The 20,600-nt window shown below is 45.0% G+C and overlaps 1 protein-coding gene across 1 annotated transcript in view; it reads right to left on the bottom strand.

The window, feature by feature from the left end:
* PLEKHG1 (pleckstrin homology and RhoGEF domain containing G1) overlaps positions 1 to 19,794 on the bottom strand; it is a 192,552-nt gene extending 172,758 nt beyond the window's left edge. Inside the window, exon 1 of the mRNA XM_016149133.2 lies at positions 19,718 to 19,794. The gene's annotated coding sequence lies outside the window, so the exon portion shown is untranslated. The remainder of the gene's footprint in view (positions 1 to 19,717) is intronic.
* Positions 19,795 to 20,600: the final 806 nt, after the last annotated feature.

The following is a 20,600-nucleotide window of genomic DNA, read 5'->3' as shown; positions in this document are numbered from 1 at the left end:
AGGCAAAATAGAATACACAATTGGCCTCGTTCACCCTTCCTTTGGATCAAGTGGGTGTGGAGGTGACCCATGGTCTTAGAGGGAGTGACAGTGTTTACATAGAGCCCTTCCCCACTTAGACAAATATTAAAGGGGTCTGAGGGGGACAGGCTAGGTGGCCACAGCAATCTCCTGAGTGATCAGGACCCACCAGGTTTGGCCCAGGAGTGGCTTGGAGTGGGCAGAGCTGAGCGATGTCTCCCTGCGGTGAGACACAGTCTGGCTGCCCAGTGTCTGGGGCTTCCTGCCTGTGGCCAGGCAAGGACGCCAAGGAGTAGAGGTTTAGAATTATTTCTAATGATGAAACCTGAATCTGTGATTTTCTTTCCCTACACACACACACACACACACACACACACACACACACACACACGTTCAGATTAAAAACACAATAAAAATTACAAAAATATACAGAATTAAAGCAAACAACAAAATTAACACAAATAATGACTAAAAATAAACAATAAAAATATAAAGATAGTGATTGTGTGAGCAAATAAAACATGGCATTTATATAGATGGCACCGTAGCATAAATGCTGGTGTTAATGCTACAAAAACATCCTTCTTAACTCAAAACACATCTTCTGGGAAAAAAGATACTAATTTATGCCAAATACAATAAGCAGTCCAAGCGACAAATGGGCTGTCTTCTAAAAGTTCTACGGTCCCAGACAGAACCCACAGCTGATTTTTATGATTTGCAACTACAAGGAGCAGCGTGGCGTTATTCTGAGCCTGGGCCTCTGGAGCTGTGGGCGGTGGAGAGTGGAAGGGAGTTAAAAAAAAGAACATTTCTTCTTTCGTGTCTGCTGAAAGGCAGCTCATTAGAAGCATGCATTTTATTTTCTTTACCTTTCCACCTGCTCCATGAAAGCGGCCCTTGGGTTCTCATATGCTCCCTGCCCCTAAACTGCCATCCTTCCCGTTCAAGCATCTGCTTCCGTAGTATGGAGGGTTTCGAGGGGTATGAGGAATAAAGCAGTTAACACTGAATCAATTCAAATGAAAACGTGTCAGAAAAAAAAAAATGTCTATTTTTTCAATCTTTGCTTGCCCTCGGAAGGAGTATGAATTCTGAGAGTCTTCCGTTTGCTAGCTGGGTTGGTGGGTATGAGCAAATGCGGAATGGAAAAAGCTAAAAAAAAAAATCTCTACAAAGGCAGGAGAGGAGAGAATGTGAAAGAACGTGAGAGCATCCGTTCACGGGGGCAGGGGGGAGGGGGCAGGGGGCAGGTACATGTGAGGTGGGAAAGGCTAAAGCGAGCAGGTGGGCTGTGTAGAGAAACACTGAGCTCCAAACAGCGATGACCTCTGAACCACGCTCTCCCTCCCCGCCAGGTCTTTAAGCACATGACTCTCTCAACAGGTAGAATTTTAAGGAAGGTTACCACTTGAGTCAAAATGTCTAGGCTCGGTCCCCAAAGTAAGCCCGAACTGTTTTTGCTTTTGTTTTTTTTTTTGCTTCCCTTTGATAGTGGAACACACAGGTTTTTCACAAGGTTAACTTACACTCCCGCACACATACCCTGACTCCTCTCACCTCCAAGTAGGCAGAAAGCCTCAGGGTGACTGACTGGCAGGGAGATCTCCAGCAACGCTCGACGGGGCTGCTCCACCCTTTGGATTTTAATCATCCTTAGGAACTCAGAGACCACCTTTACTTAGTTACCTAAGTGCATACGCCCTGCACCTGAAGGGAGATCACCACCGCTTTTAAAATCTGTCTCATCGGGTCAAAAGCTTCTCTGATGGCTACTTTTCTGATGGCCACTCTCAGTGATGCTCCCTCTACTCTTCTCCACGCCCCCTGAGAGTGGACACTCTGCTACTCACGACCCTTTTCCTTAGCAAGCGACTCTTCTCCAGAACTCACTCTGAAAATTCAGGAATTTTGCCAGGCAGTTGTTACACAAAGCCATCATTTAAGTGTAAATAACATAAACTTAAAATTAAATAAATTGTACTAACAGCAAAGGTCTCGATGCTCAGAACTCACCACTTCTTGATTATTTTACTGTATTTACTGTTACTTATGCGCTTGAGGTTAGGTAACATCTATCCTATCTGTGTAGAACTCCTATATTATCTGTACAGTAGGAATACTATATTATTGGTGTGCTACCGCACATTTCTTCCCAATTCTGCATTGAATGTCACAGTGGTAGCTTGAAAGCAGCCATAGTGGGAATATTTACCCCATGAAAGTTGGTAAATGCTACCGATCAGAGCTTGACTTGTTCTCTTCATGTCTAAGAAAGTGATGGAGAAAATGTCAATAATATAGATTAAATATAAAAGCGTGTTGGGTCTGTACATGTTCATTGTATAAATTGGGGGGGGGAGGGAGAAGAGCAAATATTCATCCGAAATTCAATTCAGCAGAGGAGTTACTGGTGTCATTGATGAAGGAGTGAAGCTCGGACATACTCATTGTTTCGCTTTCTCTTTTTCACAGGAAAGAAAATATCTAATGATATTCATGTCAAAACTAAATTCACTTAGGAACAGGTTAGTTGTGAATATACGAAGTTCAAGAAACATCAACAAAAGCACTCTGTGAGAATCGGTTTACATTTCTATTATTTGTAAATTATGTGCTATCCGTCCTTTATATCAGTACGATTTATCATTAACTTCTATGTATATATGTGTATATGTATGTCAGACACACACACACACACACACACACACACACACACACCTCCCCACCTCCACCCTAGCAGGTTGTTAAACATTTACGCGCACACACCGTATTAGCTTTTCATCGCTCCTGTGTTTGGATGTGTTCCCTTGCTCCTTAAGACCTGTTCCCACACCCCAGGCCCTCCGCAAAACAATGCGTGCTGATATGCCCATCAATAAGCTGGGATAGATTGTCTGTCAAACGTCCTCAGAGAATGGAAGGAAATCCTTTTCATTTATAAGTCCTGGTGAGCACTCTCGCTGCTCCACTTCACAAGCTCGGTCTCACCAGTTGGCAGCTTTATTCACCACTCGCCATCAGCATCACTGATCTTAGCCTTCCTGAGCAGTTCAGAAAGAGATAAACACCTTTAAGTCAGACCCAACCCTTATTGAATTCTATGGGAAACAATGCCGAGGAGATTTACATTAACGAACAGCCTTCTTCTAAGAGTCCCTGGCCATTTGAATAATTAAAAAAGATTTTAAGTACGAGTTTATTTTGTCACTTTAGTAAGCAACTGGTTAATTATTGTTCATCAATTTACTTTTAAATTTCACTAAGATATCAAGTTTGATTTTGAAATTTTAATGGAAGACAATTTCATTGACTCAACCGGAGGATAAAAATGCTGTCTTAGCAAAAACTTTTTTAAAAGGAAGTCTCTTAATTCTTCTCAGGGCCACCATGAAAACAAGTGTGATGAAAGTGATTATTATTCTTCAAACCCCGTGAAGCGTAATGGATTCTATAATCTTCACCAGAAGCATACCACTAAATGACTGGGTTTTTTTTTTTTTTAACTTAACAAATCCTCCAACTCAGGATACCCTGTTGCAAAGGATTTCCTGTAATTCTCTGGGAACATACAATAGAAGAAAATTCATAGAATTTAAATTTCTGAAAATATACAACGTAACTCAATTACACTTTTTCAGATTCTTAATCTTAGCAAAATCCTTGTTACTCAAGTTCTTGATTTTCTTTCTAATCCTCTCAAATATATTTAAATCATCCTTCCCTCAATTTAGGTCTCAATTCTAAGACTTCAACATTTACCATTTTTTGAAATTATAACAGATTAAAAATACTGCACCTCAATCACTTCTTTGATTAAGCAATTCGGTTCAAATGTGGACTTTCAAGCTAGCGTCTGATGAGTAAACCTCAGACAGAAAAGCAAGTCCTTACAAGACGTTAAGCTGAAGGAGGCCAGTAGACCACATCCATTTTCAGGTGTTTCCTGATGCCACCATGAATGGCTGACATCCTATGACGATTAGCATCGTTAGAAGTTTCCTCTCCAGAAAAGACTACTTCTGACTCTGTTAGTACACAGCCCTTGCCAAAATGAAATGTTTGTTGGAAATGCCCAGTTGTTAATCAAACACTAGCACCTAATATTTATTTGCACTTAAGCGGGCATCCCACCAGATGGTAAATATTTTAGGTATTGTTCTTTTTTCTTTAGAAAAGGCAACCCGATAGTCACTCGAGCGCTCATGTGGCCACTGAGAGCCACAGCTTTGCGAGGGATGTGGGTGGTATAGTTCAGCGACTCTGGCCATGGGCACACCTTCATTCCAGACCACCAATTGACCTTGTAACGTCATCTTTTTTTATTTTTCCTATTATCAAGTCAGTTGTTCCCAAACCAGCCATTTTTTTCTTCTCTAATAATGCAACCCCCAATTTTAATTAGGTATATGGCTGCTCGAAATTAAGATGACACCTCTCAGGCCAACGAGATAGAAGGAGCTGGGATTCCTATGAGCAGAGAGCCACCTACTAGCCTGAGACCTATTCAGAGCTGTGAGTCCACCTCTCCCCACACTTGTAGCTGAATCCAATCCTAATCTCTATATCAAGTGTTCGATGAGCAAACATCTGGAGCCGATCTGTTGGGCACTGATCCCAGGGCTGCCATTGGTCAGCTGGGTATCTTGGAACAAGTTAGATAACCTTTCTTTACCTTGGTTTCCTCATCTATGAAATGAGAATGATGCAGGAATTCAGACACCATTAAGTCAGTAAATATAGAGAGAGCCTGGACTAGAGAGCACTCAATCAATGTTAGCTATCATGTCCACTGCGGCCGCCATCACCACCGCATCGGTCCAGGGTCTGTTACGCCTTGGTACAAGAGAGAACTAACTACAAGACAGGAGGCAAATAGGGACCATGATGCTGGCCTTTCGGTCTCCCCATACTCGCTTCCCAGATGCCGAGCAGCTTCTAGTTGCCTTATTCCTGATGTAGAATTTCCACTCTGTCCCTTACAGCAGACCTCACCCACCATAATCCCTCTTCTGTTGGATTCTTCTCACAGGAAATTCTAGCCTATGTGAATTTACACCTCTCTATATTTCCCGTTGTGAGAATTTAAGTAAATGCATATTACAAGATTTCCAGTGGGAAGATTTAGAAAGAAGGGGGTGCGATGGAAGAGAAAGGGAAACAAAGCAAGAAGCCAGCTTTTCGCAGGAGTGAAGCAGCCCCAGCAAGAGAAAACGCTGGGCTGCACTTTGAGGCTGGCGTGAGGGGAACTGGCACAGATGTGTAACATCATAGACTCAGCGCTATACGTTTAGGGATGAAGCTGGATCTAATGCTTTGAAGCCCTCTCTGCTGCACAGATGGATTGAGCTTTGCTGAGGCTACAGGTTATCCAAAGCGTTATCCACCTCAAATCAGGTAATTCTGCCTCAGAGCAAGGTGTGGTCTTGAAAACAGAGAGCAAACGACTTCAAATCCTGAACTCGAGAAGGCATTTTCGTGCATTTGATGAATGACGGAAAGGAAAATTAACTTTCGTGTAAATATTATGAGAAATGATTTGTCAATGTGTTATCGACAAGACTAGTTGCAACCTCGTAGCTTCATAGGGAACCCAATATGCTTGACGATAATCTTACTTAGATAGGAATCTAAGGTGTAAACCAGTCACTCATTCAGGTTAGTACAAAACCTGATTTTCGTGTAACTATCACTCCCTAGTGTTTACTCAAAAAAGAAGGTAGAACTATACGGATTTCTTTAAATCTCATCCATCACTAGCAGTAAAAGCTCTTCAGATTAATCCTCAAAAGGGCAATGTACCGCCCACAGGTAAAACTGCAGCCCTGCCTTCCCATTGCAAAGTAAGCGGCATCAAAGGTGAGAAACCCCAAAGGGACAGAAAGAGAGGGAAGGAGTGTGGCTGGAGGGCCGGGCCTGGGGAGGCCACGCTCCTGGGGGCCAGCTTCTACTTGGCAGGCTGATCGACCCTCAGGCGCCTGCCCTGCTGTTTTGGGAACTCTTACCTTGGAGATTGCCAACAACAGTGGCTCCGTGACAAGGGACAGATCACAATTGTCTACCGAACAGTTGTTAAAGGCCAAGCACTGTGTAACTGTTTATCCACTATTATTACATGTTCATAACAATCATATACAGTAGCTATAATTTTCTCTCATTTTATGGATGAAGAAATAGCTAGTAAGTAGTACAGTTCATATTCAAAAGACAGTCCATTCAACCCCAAAAGTATGAATCATGCAATTTTCATTTCCTGTTCAGGAAGGGAAGAGAATTTCAGACCCCTCCGAGGCGGGAGAGGCCAGTTCAAAGAAAGCCTGTCCCAAGTTAGAACTCTGAGAGTTCTTGCTCATTAAGACATTGGCATTAATTCTATAGTGCTCGTAAACGTCAGAGCTATGCCCCGGCTACATTATGAGTCAGGTGGGTGTTCTTTTATTAGCCCAAGATCATAATCACCATTTACAATATTTTTATGGAGTTGCCATCCACTTATACCTTTAAATATTGCAGTGCCTTTTATGTATTTGGATGTGACACCAAACAAAACATGCAAAAGACTCCTGTTTGAACAAAGAAATCTGACTATGAACAGGGTAAGAGCTGAATTTAAGGAACCATTTTTAGTAGATATTTTAATTGTGTGGTGGTTATATGGAAAAGTTCCTTATCAGTTAGAAGTGCATATTAAAGTAGTTACGGGTTAAATAACATAATACTTGGATTTGCTTCTAATTTCCAAGTGAGGGAGGGAGAGCCAAGCAAGGAAACAGTTAAAACAAAATTGGCAAAATGTTAACAATTGTTGAATCTGGTAGATGGGCACGGGAAGGGGGATACGGGGGAGGCGGGGTGGGAGGCTCATCATACTGTTTTCTTTGCTTCTATGTATTTGGAAATTTTGGAAATAGTGGATAAACGGTTACACAACTGTCCAGTAGAGGGAAGATGAATTTCTACCTCTATGGAGCTTAAAAAGAGAAACAAAATGAACGTGTGGTGTGTCAATCGGACAGATATGCGTTATGCAGAACAACGAGGCAGGGAAGGGAGGTGGGAGATCCTCAGAGAAGTGGGTAAACCTAATATTTCCACATGCATGTAGTATTTATTTATTATTTTATACATATAAATTAAGAGGACCCGAGTTGATAATCTACATTAGCGCAAGGCATTAACACACAGGAAGCTGAATAAAATGGTGATTAATGGACATCCGGTTTTCTGAGAAACAAGACAGCAATTTGAGTTTTATGAAAGACGTGAGTTTTAAAGAAGTGTTGACGAAAAGAGTAGCTGACATTTACCCAACTTCTCTATATGAAAGAACTAGGTTTTGCAAGCATGTTAACGAATGATTGAATGGGTTTGATCCGCATCATACCCCCAGAAACTGGTACTGGTACCCATCTCTCAGATGCTGGCCCTAAGCTTAGGGACTCTAAGCAGCTTGCCCACGGCCACACAAACTCTGAGTGGTGGAACCTGGTTTGGAGCAGGTAGTCCAGCTCCAGAATCTTCACCGATGAACTGTCATGCTCATACCAGCTATTGTGCTGGATACATGAAGGGTAAAAGAATAAATATCAAGCAGTGAGTTGGTATTTCCTGAGTGTCTGCCACACACGAGACGCCGTTGGTGCTGTGGGGACCATGGAGGAATGAGGCAGAGTCTGGGGGAGCAACCTGAGTGGAATGGAGGGCAGTCACGGGGGAACAGCCAAGAACGAGCCTTTCTGGGCAGGATAGCGCAAGAGAGCACACAATGCAGGCAAGGGGCCCAGGGGGACCCCCTGAGGAAGTTTCTTCAGAACCCCAGGAGTATGAGGGCAGGAATAGAGGAAGGTGGGGTTCCCACAACTTCTACTTCTACATACCCGCGACCCCTCCCCCACACACATCAGCACCCTAGGCTGTTGATGGACTTCCAGCGTGTGGTGTAACAGTCTCAGACAAGCGGAACTTACCTCACTTAGAGGCAAGAAATGGCAACTAGTGAAGTAATGCTGATTTATTAAAAAATGTTTTACGCTTCCCTCTGGGTTGGGTACTCTTCTAAGACATTGGGAATACAGTGTGAACGACACAAGGTCTCTCTTGTCATGAAGAACAAACAGATAAGAAACAAATGTTTCCTTTGTTGGGTGTTGATGAATGCTATACATAAAAAGACAACTGCTTGAACAGGGAAATTTGACTGTGAACAGGGGAAGAGTTGAATTTAAGGAACTATTTTAAAAATACTAAGAAGTTGGATGCAGCGTGCAAGGCTGGGGGTTCCTATCTAATAAAGCATGATGCGGAAGACTTCTCTGAGAAGAGGACACTTGAGCAGGCGACTGGAAGAAGGGAGACAGTAAGGCTTTAATATCCAAGGAAGAATGTTCCCGGCAGAAGTAATGAAGACACTCTGCGGCTGGAGCTTGTTCCCGCACTCGGGAACTGCGGAGAGGCCAGTGAGCCCAGGAAGAGCGAGCAGTGGGGAGAAGCAGGAGATGAGATCAGAAAGACAGCAGAGCAGAGCAGGGGCCAGACGGGGGAGGGTCTCAGGGGCTGTTCCCTAGGCTTGCTTTTGACTGGAAGTGAGATAGGAAACTATTAGGAGCCTGAATCAACTTACAGATGAACAAGATCTCTTTGGCTGCTGTGTAACAAAGAGACGGTAGTGGGCATAGGTCTAAGCAAGGAGATCAGTTAGAGACCCGGTGCACTAGTCTAGGGAGAGAAGGCAGTGGACGGGACCAAGCAGGACTGGTGAAAACTGAGGCGTGGTAGGAGGCTGCATGCTTTGGGTAGAGCCCCCAGGGGGTTGGACGTGAAGTATGAGATGGAGAATGTGACCAGACTGACGCTAAAAGCTCTCTCACTGGGATTTCTATCTCTACCTTAAGTTCTACCATTGACCTTTCCTTTGGGGTAAGGCATTAGAAGGGGCCTCTATGAAAATGCATTCACTGGTCAGATGTGTGTTCTAGATAAAGCAATCGGTGCTGGCTCAGCAGCCGTTCTACTTGTCTAGGCAAGAGACAGTGCCTAAAAGGGTGGAGAGGGAGCATAAATAAGGCAACACGGATTGAGAACTATTTAGGAAGTTATTGCTAACTGACTGGACAAGGCAGGAAAGGGAAGCGGACTGGCTGCGACCAGTGAGTTGTGGTGCTATTTACTAAGAATTGGATAAGGAGGGGAAAAACAACCACCCTAGGAAGTTAGAGGTAGGTCTGGAAATAGAGATTATGAGTCCAGTTCTGGGTGGGTGACTTTGAATCAACTGTGCAAAAGCCAATAGATAAATCCCAGAAGGCATGTGAATGAGCGGGAGGCTCGGACGAGCCCGCGACAGTTTTCCTCCTGATTTATTTTGACACAATAGGGCCCTACTATTTGAGCTGGAAAATTTAAGTCAGACTATTCTAAAAGGAATTTCATTTCATTATTTTCTAATAGGCATGGTAACTAAAACTAGGCTACGAGAATCCACGTCTTTTTAACATGATGGGATCCTTAATAAAATAAATTTACAAAAAAAACCCTAACGCTACACAATGGGGTTTGCCTATATTCATTTTATTTTTTTTCCAGTAAGAGTGCTAAATTCCAACTAGGAGAATAACAAATATAGACTTTTTAAACTTTTTACATTTCTAGGCTCTAAGTCAGTAAACTGGAATTAAGGTTTTCACACAAACCCACACACTAGCATTGAACATGAGACTTCTCAATTCTACTCTACAGTAGAAACAGAGAACTGGACCAAACTTCCAGCCAGACAATTGATTCAAGGTCAGCCGTATGCCCAGGACCATGCCCTTCGCTGGGAACACAAGGATGCCTACGGCATAATCTCTATGCTCCGGGTCTGAGGTCCCCTCCTGCGCATCCGAGGCCATGTTTATAGGTTGGAGTAGGGCTGATATCCTATCTGGAAATGCAGAGCAGTCACTCAACTGACTTGGAACATTAGAAAGGTTTCTTAGGATGGGGAGTGTGGGAGGGGGGAAGGGCTGGGAGAACGGGGTGAAGGGTTAAAGGAGTAGAAATTAGTAGTTGATAGTTGGTCACAGGGATGGAGAACACGGCACAGGGAATGCAGTCAGCATTTGTATGATGGCTAGGTGGAGGGCCAGGGGAGGGAGGGAGCAACTGAGGAGATCCTTTCATCAACTGTATAGATGTCTAACCAATGTACTGTATACTTGAAACTAATGTTAATAAATAAATTCTTTTAAAAGAGAAAGGTTTCTTACCACTACAATATCTCCGATAGTTGTTTCTATTCCAGAATAAACACCGTTGAGTTTCCAAGTGCACTTCAAACCAGTGATGGACATAAATATTAATAAGCACCGCATTGACTGCAGCCCCGCATGACTTTCAAACCAGTAGCTCCTGGACTCCCGTCACAGACAATCGTTTGAACAAAAACGCTTCACTAAGGAAACCTTTACGAAGTGCTAGCTCAGAGGACCTTTGGAGTTCTCCAGTGCGTAGCCTTCCATTTCCGCCTCTTTCCTTTTCTCGTTCTCTTTCTTCTCCTCTCCTTCCTCCTCTTCCTCTTCTTCCTTTTTAATAAAATATTTAGGTACCTACTCAGAATTTCCTTTCTTCAACTAATTTGTGAAAGCTGAGATTTTTGCCTAGATTTCGTAATGCTTATTTGAACCTAGAAGAAAAAATTATTCTGTTTACCCACTTGTTCTCAGGAGCTCACAGTCCAGTTAGTGAGAGAAGGCAGACAACGAAATAGTTATGAAAAATGCCACGTCCTAAGGGTTAGAAATGAGGAACCGAGGGCGCCAAGGAGCTGGAAGGAAGGCGTCCTTAGCTCTGAGGGGGCCCGTGGGGAGGCACGCTTATCCACCATGGCTCACAGAGAGCACCGCCATGGCCAAGTGCTTCCTTGAACTTCACTTAGGGGAGCCGAAGGAGAGAGAGCAATGGCAGTGGAAGATGGAGACTGGTAGGACAAAGCAGTTAAAGGTGGCCACGCTGCTGCCTAATTCCCACCCACCCCTTTTCCTTGAGCCGCATCGCCTTGGCTGACGGTCCAGTGCGGAACCAACCCACTTCTCACCACCTGCGCTACCAGGATCACCTCTGCGCCACCACCACAGCATCCCAGCTGCTCCACCTGAGTGACCCAACGGTGGCCCTGCACTGCACTGACACGCCATGACAAAGGCCTTTGGTGCTAGAAGCCCCTACGGGATCCCGGCCGCGCCCACCTCTCCGACCTACTCTGACCTACTCACTCTCCTGCTTACTGGCGCTGGCACACAGAGGCCGCCTTTCTTTCCCTAGAACTCTCACAGCTTATTTCTCTCATGAGACCTCCATACATTTTTTTTTTTTCCTCTCGGATTCATTTTTTTATGATTTGAACCTTGGCTCGATGTTACCTCCCCTATGAGCCTTTCCGACCACCCAGGCAAACAGAGCGCCCCACCCCCATCCCGTTTCCCCATTTTCTGTAAAGCACTCATTACACAGAGCTTCCCCCCGCCCCCACCCCCCCATCCCCTTCACTCCACTTCCGGTCTGTTTTGTTCCTCACTGTATCCCCAGCATTTAGGAAAATTTATTTGTTGAATAAACGAATTCTAATCTGAATTCCCAAGTGTAAAGAGCATTATACTCTACTACAGTAAAACAAACAGACAAAAAAATGTGTTCCTTTCCCCTCTCTCTATCATCGACTTTTGCCTAAGGAAACTGAAGGCCATTCTCCTACTACCTGGATTGCTTTTCCTGGTGTTTTCATGTTGGTTTATTGTTCCCATGTTGGTTTATTGTCCCAGCCATCTAGTATGAGGGATTAAAACTTAAGTGTGACACCCAGTAAAGATAATAGAACAGCCACTGTTTATCAAGGGCTTATTATTTACTAGACACTATACACGCGTTATGCCTTTAAACCCATAATATCTTTATTACATGCTTTTTATCCTCAAGCAATTTCCAAATGACATATATAGACTGCTTAATTCCAGCCTATTCATACAGTTTAACTCTGAGTTTTCAGACCTTAGACAAACAAATTTATCTCTTCCATGCATACCATTTTCCCAATAATTAATGTCACAGAAACAGTATTCGAACTAGTACTACAATAAGTGATCAAAGAAAGAAAGAATGATTAGCTTTGATTGCTATAGCTATTATGCATATTGAAGTATTAAATAAGAATTTTCTCAATCAAGAGAATGGTATACATTTCTGAACATTTGCAAAGTATGTTTTCTGCATATATTAATTATCCAAAACCAAGGGGGTTTTATTTATTAATATATATTTTTTATTATTTATGCCTATAGCACCTGGTCTTCCTAGATGGTCTCCTATCCAAGTACTAAACAGGCCCGACCCTGCTTAGCTTCCAAGATCCGACATAGGGCTTGTTCAGGGCGGCATGGCCACAGACCATGGACTGTGGCTCCACTGGGGTGTGAACCCAGGACCTTCTGTGTGTAAAGCAGATGTTCTAACCACTACACTATGGAACCATGTCCCCGATGGGGTTTTTAGTATTGTTATTGCTAGCTATTACATCTTTATCTAGCACAGGAATGTATTCTCTTCATTTATATAAGAAGTTAACAAAAAAATACCTGTTAACTCCCTATTTGGAAATTTCTTAAACTATCGTATTAGATTAAAGAGCATTGCATCTTGATAAGGTGGACCATAAAGCTACTCGGGGGTGTTCTGGATCTTGAAACGCACTGCTATTATCGCAACACAACAATCAAAACTTCATAATATTTGCTCTTATATCAGGATACGTTCTAAAAAGGAGGACAAAAAAAATATAGTGCTTCATAATGGTGACACTCTTTTGGAAGTCATCTGGATCCTAAGTTGCTAAAGGTAATATTTCATCATGATAGGGTACACGCGTGGGCCACGAGGTTCCACGTGCCACGGAAACCTCATTTCACATGATTTTCTTTGTGATTCTAGTTTCAAGATCAGATCTCATTTAATATTGGGACTAAATAGCATTCCTTAGACTTTTAACCTAAACAATTGTTGAAGAGGGGAAAAATAAGCATGCATGTTACACAGACAGCGAAGAAAGGTGGAAAAAAGCCAAGACCACCAAGAAGCTCCTCCATCACGATATTTCCAACAGCTTCCACATATTTCCCCAAATGCTTTCCTAGACAGAGCTGACCCGGGCCAGCTCATCCGAGCGCTCATTTCCTATGGGTCCCCTGCCCACCTCATCCCCCTTACAGCCCCACTGTCATGATTCCCTAGCAAGTAGCTAACTCTCTAAAAACTCTAACCTAGGAGGAGGAAGGCAAGATGTAAGGGAAGGTGTTTCTTTTAAAAAGTCTCGGTCACCTGTGACATGCTCCTTCTCTCCCACCCACTCTGTAATCCTATAGTCCTGATTTTGACCCTTATGCTTCATACTTCACGTATTTAATTAATTGAACATTTTAAATATTCGGCAAGACACCTGGTTATTTAAACTGTAGACTATTTCAGACCAGCTCTCACACCCTCCTCTGAGGCAGCTGTAATACCCCAGCACGACACAGATGCTTTAATGACAGGTTTACATAGTTAAAGGGAGCAAACACAGGATCATATATTTACACCCCAGATTACAGTTTTTCCTCTCCAGGAGCACATCAGAGAGGCGCAGATGTTCATGTTTGAGGACTGTCTGTAATCACACAGCCACTGGAAGCTGAATTCTGAGATGGCCTGGGACCAGCCTCTCCACCCCTTCCTCGTGGCCTCCCATCTTCCCCCTCCCCCCTCCATACCAACCCGCAGGTCAGAGGCACCCTCAGTCATCATAAGGTTGGACTCTGGTGAATATGTACCCCCAGAATGCCTACAGATGGCCTTTCCTTTGCATCTACTGGTTTCCAAAGACTTGGCTTTCAGCTGAAGTTGGTGTTGGTTCTGAAGACCTCCTAAAACATGAGGACTTCAGTCATATGAGAAGGTGGAGAAGGAAGAGGGTGGCTCTGGAAGGGAGAAGGTCTGCATTTTGCTTCCTCTTTGGCCAAGTGCTGACTGATCCCTGCTCCAGTAATTGTTCAAAAATGATAACTTTTCTTCACTCCAGAGCCATTTATTGAGAGTCTACTCTGCCTAGAATGATGCCTGATGCTGTCCCAGGCCAAGCAGTGAGCATGAGAAATGGTTTCCATGGAGATGCAATCAGCAAGGTGGGAGAATTGGAGTGATGGATGGGCCTGTATGTCTTTGTCTAACATATACAGGGAGAGAACTTTGCTCCTGAGGCTTCAGTCCAGTTGGGAGAGGGTGGGTTGAGCTGAAAAGTGGCCCCAAAGGAGCAGACTTGCAGAGGAATTAGGAAGGGCACGTTCAGCACGTGCAGAGGGCCAGCATGCTTACGTGGTGGCATGTTGAAATTAAAATCCAACAGCCTGAAAACACACTTAATTACAGCTAGAAATAGCTACGTATTGTCGATATTCCCATTGAGCCAACCAGAAACTGAGGAGTTAAAAGAATCTTGGACAGAATGAGGGAGCTGGAGGACAGACAAGAGGCTCCAAACTGGGTGCAGAAAAAGACCTTGAGGAGGATTCGGTGTTAGAGGGTGGTCAGGAAACAAAGACTTAAGGGGAATTTTACTCTCTAAACAGGAAGGAGGGTGGGAAATTATTGGAAGAGAACACTGCTTGGAGTATGAAAATCCAGAGGTTTGCCAGAGGAGGGAAGGGGCTGGCTCTTAATGGAGCCCCTCTATTTCCTTGTCGGGAAGGACCTACGTGATTGTGATGGGGGGGGGGTGATAGTCCCCTTAGGACATTGGGAGAGGAGTATTTATGTTAATTAAATCTTGAAAACAGAAGGCAGTGAGCTCAGAGCGAATGCCTTCATTGCCCTTCAGAAGGCTTTTATGTGCATTAAGGATTCTCACCTCTCTGCAGACCGCTGCCAGAAGGAACTGCCAGCTGCAAGAGCTGCTCAGCCTGCCTCCTGCCCAAGTCTGTGCAGGTCAGCTTCACTTAAACGGGATTCACTAACACCCTTTGTCCATGCAAATGACTAAAGTGAATGTTTTAAACTTTTTAAAACACATCAGATCACAAGTGTCTTACCAGACTTTCATTTACTATATTATTATTTTAGTCTTTGCCAGGTCCAAGCCTACCTTCCAGAGCTATGGACCGTGTTATATATAGTGTATCACATACAAGCCCTGGAAAGTTCTCTGCTAGATTCTGCAATTGGTCCAAAGATATACAGCAAAATCCCTGAGGCTACAGAGAGAAATAAAGCTGTTCCTCAACCGTTGAAAGGTAATGTTTATCTACCGGATCACCACATTCCTCTTTCTAAGTGCTTCTTGTATATGATCCTGTGTTAATATAGAGGTGGAGTTGCCTACATCTCTGACCAGTACGATGGGGAGAGGCTCTAAGGAAGAGACGGAGATTGCTGTAGCTAATAGACTTCTAACCCCAGTGTAAAGAGACAATAAAGAGGAACAGCTGGGGGATGGGAGGGAAATGACAAAGGAAATCTGATTATAAGTCAGTCTCTATAGAATCGGCTTATATAGAGCCTATGAAATTTGTCGTTTTGGAAGATACCACAAACATGGAATATATCATTTAGGATAGAATTGGATAAATCTAGTCTGCCTGTTTTGTATGCCTTGTGAGCAAAGATTGTTTTTTGCACTCTTAAAAGGTTATAAACAAACACCCTCCCCCCGGCACCATCCAATCAAAGACTATATGAGAGAGACATCCATGAACCACAAAGCCCGAAATATTTACTATCAGCTCTTTACAGGAAAAGGTTTACCACCCCCTGATCTAGCACTTCTCATCCTCCTCCTTCATCTTAAGTGACATTCAGACACATGTCACTTAAGTCGGTGCTCAATGGGACTTGATCTATTATCATTTTAATAATTAGAACTGATTTCATGGTAGGATGATTTATTGATTTAGTAATTCCTCTTATGAGAATTCTAAAGTTTTAGCTATTATGAGACTCACCCTTATTTTAACTTTGTCTAAGATTTTAAAAAGACGTCCTTCTTACACTTAAGCACTTACTAGCTTTTGGCCCAACGCTGGTGATAAGTGGCTTCTGCAGACTCCGAAGCACCCTGGTTATTAAAGCTTACCAAAACAGCTTTCTTAATTAAAGACTCTTGAAAACCCCGACTCCTCCCCGTCAGGTTAGTACCTCAAGCGGGCGTAGCTAGAATCTTTGAAAAATGTAGCCTGACATGTAGCCTAACATTAACGATCTCCAAGGAGCTTTTCCTCGAAGATGATATGGGAAGAGGGGAAAGAAGAGGGCTGTGAATTTTTCAGTTCTGTGAATCCGGCATGCTTTAGCTTTTCATCAAACGCTAAATCAGTATTTATCAAAAGAAGATGTTTAGGTTTAGCAATTTTTACTTGGCTTGGATCCCATTGAAAAAAAAAAACATATTTTTGGTAACCTTGTGTATACAGATTGAAAAGATACTCAAACATGAAAACGCTTCTAGATACAGTGTATCGTCATTTCCCAGTCACTGGGATGGGGATCACCCAGGCTTCCTTGCAGCCGTCCGCAGCATCTGGGTAGCCTGTGGCTCGGTTATTCTGCAACAAACCTGGGCCCCCTCGCTAGGAGGGCTCGGCTGTATTTCTATCATCTCTGCTAAAGCATCTGTTGCTTTTCATCAGCACAAGCAATATAAAGCAGAACATGTAGTCATCTCCTAATTACTTGAAAGCTGGCTCTGCGGCAAATTCTGCTTGGCACAGACGCCCGTGGCTGTGAATGCCCGAATGGTTTGGGGTCAGCTTTTCATTTTCAAAGCAAGGTTGATACAGGCTGTGATAAAACGTTAATATTTGAGATGCTTGCCACATGCAAGTGCTAGGTTACCTAGGGTCTCTGTTTAGAAAATGTTTCCAGTCCCATACCTGCTTGAATACACACGAGTATTTTGCCTGAGAAACCACGCTTTTCCTAAGTCAAAAAAGATGGTAATTTTTTTCCTCAAAGAGTGAACGATTACATTTAATTAAAATTGTGCCTCCACGCCCCCATCATTTCTAGGTAGTGCAGGTCAAGGGAAATAGGAGTGAACCAGAGTTTAATCATCACTCTGCCAATGTAAACTCCAGCAAAATCACTCACTTCTGAGACTCGTTTATCAATCATCTTTAAAGCATACAATGTGCCAAACTCTACAGATTATTTCATTCATCATCAGCAGCATGACTCCAGAGGGAAAGGCCATTATTTCCTAAATTACAGAGGAAGAAATGAGCAAAGGTGAGATAATCTGGAGAGAGCAATCAGCTATGATTGTTACATTTTCCTGATTATAAAATAATCTATGTCTAAATAATTTCCTTAGAGGGGTCAAGGTCTCAGTGCTAATGAGCTGTAGAGGCAAACTTCAAACACAGGTCGCCTGCTTCCAGAACACTTCATCTTAACCACTGGTACTTTCCTAAATCTTTAAGATGTAGGGGCTGGATCATCCAAGATTTGGTCCAGTGCTCCATTCTAGCTTCAATATTCCATGGATCTAATCTTCCCTGCAGGAGGATTAAAAGATGACAATTGTTTGAAAGACTAACAACCAGCAATAAAAGGCGAAAACCCGCAAAAAGTGGATTGCAGCCATTAAGAATCAGAGTATAGATCCAAGAATTGCTTTTAGTTTACGAGGGGCTCAAAAGATACAGTACTAAGAAAGCATTTCCTATATTTATACCTCCGACCACAAACCATTAAATATTAATTAAATCACTTAATTCATCGCTTCACAAGAGGAGAATGGTACTGGTTAGTCTTGGGTATTATCATCACTTACTATTGGTTTGTTAAAAGTGATCAGTTAACCTCGTTGGAGTACAGTTTGAATCTCCCATGGAAACAGTTAAGCTTATATTTGGTAACAGTTACCCCCTATAAAGGCACTGAAGGAAGGTGATGCCTGACCATAGGAAAGATAGAGAGGAGCAGGAAAACGTGATCAAGAAAAAGCAGGATTAGGGCATGGGTCTGACAGCCCGAGAACCGGCTACGGGAAGGAAAAGGTCACGCAATGTCGGTTGTCCATGCCCTTGTCCAGGATGAAGCCAGTGAGGTGCGAGACCTCCGGGGGCGGGGGGGGGGGGGGGGGGGGGGGGGGGGGTGGAAGTGGGTGAGTGGTAAAGAGAGGAATGGTGAAGTGGGAGGGTCATATATCAAACCATCACTTTTATATCTAAGTCTTAAACACTGTAGACCAAACACAAACTATGGCGGGGGGGGGGGTCCTGTGAGGAGTGAGCATGAAGCTTCAGGAACTACTGGTTCACATCGATCACTTTACGAGGGTGGCAGCCAAGGCCACCTGAGCCGGAGGCGCTTGCTGGGGTCTCACCCGGCAGAGCCCAAGTTACAATGGAGTTTTCTTACTCCCCGACGATATGGGCTTGTAAATGTTTTAATCAAAGCCCAAGGTCTATAAATTCTTTAAAAGTATAGAAACTGAGAAGTCAGAAGATGCAGATTTTAACACCTGATAACTATTTTTACAGCACTAAACAACCTACCCGGGCCTGGAATTCTGTTGGATGACAAATCAGACCCAGAGTCAACATTCTGGCTGCCTCCTGGTTTAAATAGGAAACACAAGGTAGTTCTGTGTCCAATCTGTCGGAAAACCCCCAAACCAACTGTCCCTCTGAGGTCTACAGTGTCTTTTGTGTGACCGGCTGGAAACGGCCTCCCCTGGGACTCGCCGCATTCAGCGATTTTAAAAATACGTGCAGTAACCATCGCCACCTGAGGGCGGGTACGAAGGGAGCGCTAAGGACCAGGACTTCACGAAAGACCGGCTGTGCAAACAAGCCTCCACCAGCGCGTTTGCAAAAAATGTCACCCGCCTCGTTGTTTCCAATGAATGGAATGAAATTTAACAGCATAACGACTTTTCCCGATTAGACCCTCCCATCCTTAGACTTCTGGTTTAAGAACCAGACTCAAGAGAGGACACAAAGAGGCGAGCTGCCCGCGTCATCCGCAGACCCCCGGCCGTCCTCCGAGGCCAGAAAGGTCGGCGAAGTCCCAGCGAAGACCAGGTGTTACCTGTTACCCCCGTGACCGACGAGACACCGGCTCGCGACCCCCGCCCCCCCTTTCCCCGAGTCACGGCTGCGGAGCCGGGGCACCAAGGCCGTTCCACAAAGGCGGGACCCTGCAGCCCCGCGCGCCCCCGCCCCTGGCCTCGGCCTCCGCCGGGGTTCACCGCTGCTGGGGGCCGCGCGCGGGGCTCGGGGAGTCAGCCCAGGTGGCTGGCGGTCGGGTCCCGTTCGGGGACTGTCCTGTTGGAGTGCTGCGGCTGGGTTTTGCAGCAAGCACTCAGGGGTGCACGCAGAAGCGAGCGCGCGACGCCCAGGTCGAGGCTGCGCGGGGCGTTGGGGGCCGGGTCGCCCCTTCCAGGCGGCGGCGAGCAGCGGCGGCCCCGGGTCCCCGCGGCGGAGACGCTTCCCGACACCATCTGCCCCCCACGCGGGAGGCAGCGCCCAGGCAGAGAGGGGGCCCCGGCCCCGTGCAGCCCGCCTCCACCTGCGGACCTGGGACGCCGGGCAGCGGGTGCCTGGGTCCCCTTCCCATTCCTCGGGGCTCCCGGGGAGCGGTCCCCCCCCCCACGGAAAAGCACCCCGGGTGCGAAGGCCAAGCCAGCTCTTACCCAGGGAGGGGGCTGCCGCGCCGCTGGGGCCGCGTTCGCAGGTCCGGCAGGCGAGCGGCGGCCGCGCGAGGCTCGGGCTCCGACTTCCTCCTGCTCCGGCTCGGCCCCGCCGCCCGGCCGCGCTCCCCGGCTCGGCCGCGCCCCGGCCCGCCCCTCTCGGCCGCGAGCTGCGGGCTGCGCCGGCCGCCAGCGGCGGGTCCCGCGTCCCGCCTCCCCTCGGTCCTGGGGCGAGGAAGGTGGGGAGGAGGCGGAGGGGGAGAGAGAAAGAGAAAGAGATTAAGCACTTGGACTTGTCTCTGGAGCGTTGCCAAGGAGAGCAGTCAAATTACAGCCCCTGGGGGGAAAAGTTAAAAAAAAAAAAATCCTGCTACTGTTTCTGCAAACACATCATTTTTCTCCATTTTCCTGCATCCTCAGGGTTTTTTTTTCTTTAAAATAATACCCCAAAATAATTCTTTTAAAAATCAACATTCTAGTATTATACAGAAGCTCTAGGGTAATAGTTAAAAAAAAAAAAAAAAAAAAAGGAAGGGACCTCACTGTTTTTCAGGCATCATTACCCTAATCACCTCAGTTAATGTATCAAATAACCTTTGCTTAGAGAAAGTAAAAGTGAAAAAAAGAGGCAAAGAAGACTAACCTTTGTAACAGCCAGATGGATGTTTAAAGGCACCGCTCTGTGTTAAAATTATGACTTGAGTCATAGGGAGCCTATAAGATGACGGCCAAAGGCATGTAGAGTGATTCTTAACACCTGTCTCCCTTCAAAGGCGGACGTACATACCAGGGTTGCTTGCTGACTCCATCAGGTCGCTTGTAAGAACGCACTCTTCCATTACTAGTTCACAGACTTCCGGCTTCACCGGCGCTAGCTGTGTGGCCC

This window comes from Rousettus aegyptiacus, unplaced genomic scaffold, assembly GCF_014176215.1.
Source record: "Rousettus aegyptiacus isolate mRouAeg1 unplaced genomic scaffold, mRouAeg1.p scaffold_m13_p_1, whole genome shotgun sequence".
Classification (NCBI taxonomy): domain Eukaryota; kingdom Metazoa; phylum Chordata; class Mammalia; order Chiroptera; family Pteropodidae; genus Rousettus; species Rousettus aegyptiacus.
This window is presented reverse-complemented; position numbering and strand designations above follow the sequence as displayed.